Raw genomic sequence first — 4,747 nt, 5'->3', positions numbered from 1 at the left:
AGAGTTAGAATAAATTAGGGTTGGGGGGTCTTAGGGCTGGTGGAGGGCCGGTGTTTGGGGGAATTAGGGCTCGTTAACGGAGCGCCGAGTCGATTCAGGTGCGCCTAACGAGCCGCGCCCGGAGCCCGGGACCCACAAGAGCCGAGCGCGCCACGAGGAGCGCCGATCCGAGTGCGGGGCGCCGGCGACGAAGACCAGGCGGCGACAAAGACGCGTGGGAGTCGACTGCGGGAGTCGTCCATTCGCGCAACACACCGCGCGCGCACTGTGCTTTACGCACTCCACAAGGGCGCCCCGCAACACCAGCTAAACTACGCACACGCGCCTCACACACCCGACACGCTCTCGCCCACACTCTCCTCCGACGACACCCACGCCGTTCGCCCCGCTCGCGATACCCTTTCACGACATTATTACACGATAAGCACGCCAAATGCGCCGTTGCCCGTTCGGAGCGCGGCCGGCTCGGCGCGCTTCGAGGAGCGCCGCGAGAAAGGCGCCGTCCGCACGCCGCCCTTTCCGCCTTCACGACACGCGAGGGGGCCTCTCGGAGGCGGGAGAGTGCTTTAACGCTCGCCAGGTTGGCCACGCGCGCGGATTTCGTGCGAGAAACGCGGCGAGAAAACACAACGCGAGCCTGCAGCTGCGCCACGGCTGCACAGCACCGGCCGGGTTGAGTCTACAACGTTCTCATGCGGCGCTTAAGGGCCGCCCCCCTCGCCGCTGAGGGAGGTTCCACAGAACGCTACAGCAGCAGACACACAGTGCTCGCTCCAGCACGCAGCAAAGCAGAACGATGGCAGAAGTCGCTCCCGCCCCAGCCGCCTCGGCGCCCGCCAAGGCCCCCAAGAAGAAGGCGGCCGCCCGCCCCAAGAAGGCCGGCCCCAGCGTCGGCGAGCTTATCGTCAAGGCCGTCTCGGCATCCAAGGAGAGGAGCGGCGTGTCCCTCGCCGCCCTGAAGAAAGCCCTGGCTGCCGGCGGCTACGACGTGGAGAAGAACAACTCTCGCGTTAAGATCGCCGTCAAGAGCCTCGTCACCAAGGGCACTCTGGTGCAGACCAAAGGCACCGGCGCGTCGGGTTCTTTCAAGCTCAACAAGAAGCAGGCCGAGGCCAAGAAGAAGCCGGCCAAGAAGGCTGCTCCTAAAGCCAAGAAGCCCGCCGCCAAGAAACCGGCTGCCGCGAAAAAGCCCAAGAAGGTAGCGGCGAAGAAGCCCGCCGCGGCCAAGAAGTCTCCCAAAAAGGCCAAGAAACCCGCAGCGGCTGCGAAGAAGGCAACCAAGAGCCCCAAGAAGGCGAAGAAGCCGGCGGCTCCCAAGAAAGCCACCAAGAGCCCAAAGAAAGCCAAGGCTGTCAAGCCCAAAGCGGCCAAGCCCAAGGCGGCGAAGCCCAAGAAGGCTGCCCCCAAGAAGAAGTAAACGGTGCCGTTTACCTTCATGTTTTGTTCCTCTCTAACAACGGCTCTTTTAAGAGCCACCCACAGTTTCGTTTCAAAGAGCTTCCTTTGCTATAAACACGTACATATATGTATTCAAAGCATATAACAGTGTCTAATGTGTATGGCGTATGACACTATTTATCGTTGTATGATCATCATTTTAACATACAAATACGGCTCCCATATAAGTAGCTGTCATAGCACAACCACAGCCACTGTAGGTATTCGTTTCATTAGTTTGTTTATTAGTTTATTTCTTTTCCTTTACAACTTTAGATTTATTTGAGCGGGAAGGCATAAGTCTCTGTCTGCAGCAGTAGGTCTCTGTCTCACACACACACAAAGCAGGCAGCACGAGGAGGAGGGGGAGGTGGGGGCCCAAAGCGAGCAGCGGAGGGCGGGCGCTAGCGTTGGACGGCGGACACGCGATTGGCTGTCTCAACGCCAAGCGTTTACACTGGAGGCAGCACGAGGAGGAGGGGGGAGCGGCCGCTAGAGTTCGACGGCGGGGACGCGATTGGCTGTTGCTGCGCGAGGCTTGCAGCCAATAGGAACGTAGGCGCTTTTGCTTTATCAACAGCGCCCGGGAGCCTCCTCGCTTTATTTCAGCTTTGTTCAGCGAACACAACTGACCTGCATCATGAGCGGAAGAGGCAAAACCGGCGGCAAGGCTAGGGCCAAGGCCAAGACTCGCTCTTCCCGCGCTGGGCTGCAGTTCCCCGTGGGCCGTGTGCACAGGCTCCTGCGCAAAGGAAACTACGCAGAGCGTGTTGGCGCCGGTGCCCCCGTCTACCTTGCCGCCGTGCTGGAGTATCTTACCGCTGAGATTCTCGAGTTGGCCGGCAACGCCGCCCGCGACAACAAGAAGACTCGTATCATCCCCCGTCATCTGCAGCTGGCTGTTCGCAACGACGAGGAGTTGAACAAACTGCTCGGAGGAGTTACCATTGCCCAGGGTGGTGTGCTGCCCAACATTCAGGCTGTGCTTCTCCCCAAGAAGACCGAGAAGGCGGTCAAGGCCAAGTAAATCTCCGCTTCTTTGTCCATACCCAAAGGCTCTTTTAAGAGCCACCCAACTCTACTCAAAAAGTGCTACGTTTCCTCACCAGTAACACAACACGCAGTACATGTAATACACGCAAAATACGTGTAGTGCATATTCTATGAATTCCTTTATCACGTTACGTGATAAAGGAATAAACTAAAATGAAAATAGTATATATAACGCGATGTGTGTCTATTTATATATATATAGATATAGATATAGATATAGATATGGATATATATAGATATATAGATATATATAGATATATATAGATATACACATACATGCACGCACTATTATGCTTTTGATCAATGAGTAAAAGCACTAAAACAATTGACAAGATAAATATTTACAAGCTGAAAATACCTAGATATATACACACGGGTGGGTATTATGTTCGTGTGTGCGGAGATAAGTATTGTTGAATAAACAAATGAGAGCGATCAACCTGCATTGCGTTTAGTGTACATAAAACCAGCCTGGACAGCAGTAAGCCGCCACTGTGTTCTAACAGCAGTATTTTGCGGTTCGGAATGACGGCCAATAGCGCGCAAGCTCGATTTTGAAGACGCCCTATCAGACGCTGGCAGCTCCGACACGTCCAATCGGCGACGAGCGGCTCTAAAGCTTAAAAGGGCCGTGAGGAGGCGAGGGAGCGTTATTCTCTTTCAAGAGTTCAGCGCCATGGCAAGAACGAAGCAGACCGCCCGCAAGTCCACCGGTGGCAAGGCCCCGAGGAAGCAGCTGGCCACCAAGGCAGCCCGCAAGAGCGCCCCGGCTACCGGCGGCGTGAAGAAGCCTCACCGTTACAGGCCCGGCACCGTCGCTCTGAGAGAGATCCGTCGCTACCAGAAATCCACTGAGCTGTTGATCCGCAAGCTGCCCTTCCAGCGCCTGGTGCGTGAGATCGCTCAGGACTTCAAGACCGATCTGCGCTTCCAGAGCTCCGCCGTCATGGCTCTGCAGGAGGCAAGCGAGGCGTACTTGGTGGGTCTGTTTGAAGACACTAACCTGTGCGCCATCCACGCCAAGAGAGTCACCATTATGCCTAAGGACATCCAGCTGGCCCGCCGTATCCGCGGAGAGCGCGCTTAAACGGAGCGCTTTGACGTTTTCCCTTAATACCCAACGGCTCTTTTAAGAGCCACCTACCTGTGTCTGTGCCAAAAGAGTTGTTTTTCTACATGCGTTTTATATGCATTTATATATATTATATTTATTATATAAAATTATACATTGTTTTGAGTACACTTAGTACTACTTTTGCATACAACATTCATATATATAATATATACATATATATATATGTATATATTATATTCTGTGTATTATATATATTATATTATATGCGTGTGTGTATGTATGTATATATATATATATATATATATATATATATATATATATATATATATATTATATATATATATGTATGTATACATATATATATTATATATATGTATGTATACATACACACATGCATATAATATATATAATTTATACATTGTTTTGAGTACACTTAGTACTACTTTTTCATACAACATTCATATATATATATATATATATATATATATATATATATATATATATATATATATATATATATATATATATGAATGTTGTACTCAAAACAATGTATACATTTAACATAACGTACATTTTATCAATATTTCGCGCCTTTTTAATAGCCAGCAATTACTAGAGCTTACTGCAATGGCTAAATACATAGAAACACACAAGCACAAGATTTATGAGCACATTATCGGTGAAATAATAGAGAAAGGCATCTATATATATATATTATGTGTGTGTGCGTGAGTACTGAGGGAACTGCTGCATGTAACATTGATGGAGCTTGTATGCCACCGTGTGGTTCAACTGCACCATTGCATGCACTGTTATAAGTTGCAAGAGTTCTGTTATAAGTGTGTGTGTGTGTGTGTTGACATAAATTGAACTCTTCTTACTGAAAAAGGCATTGTTTCACTACACGGCGGCATCCATCAGTGTTACATGTGCAATGTAATATATACACACACATTGAAATACTCGGTAATATTGTCATATTCTCTCTAGATATTAATATATACCTAGCTACATATATATATATATATATATATATATCGTGAGGTTTACTTAATTTATAGATTATGGACGTATCATAACAATATCACTTACAATATATTTATATACGCATGTTTTCATGTTTTAAGAGCTCTCTCTCTCTCTCTCTCTCTCTGTATATATATCTTAACAATATATAGAAAC

The sequence above is a fragment of the Astyanax mexicanus genome, chromosome 25 (assembly GCF_023375975.1).
Source record: "Astyanax mexicanus isolate ESR-SI-001 chromosome 25, AstMex3_surface, whole genome shotgun sequence".
Taxonomy (NCBI): Eukaryota; Metazoa; Chordata; class Actinopteri; order Characiformes; family Acestrorhamphidae; genus Astyanax; species Astyanax mexicanus.
The sequence above is the reverse complement of the archived record's forward strand: the minus strand, read 5'-3'. Positions refer to the sequence as shown.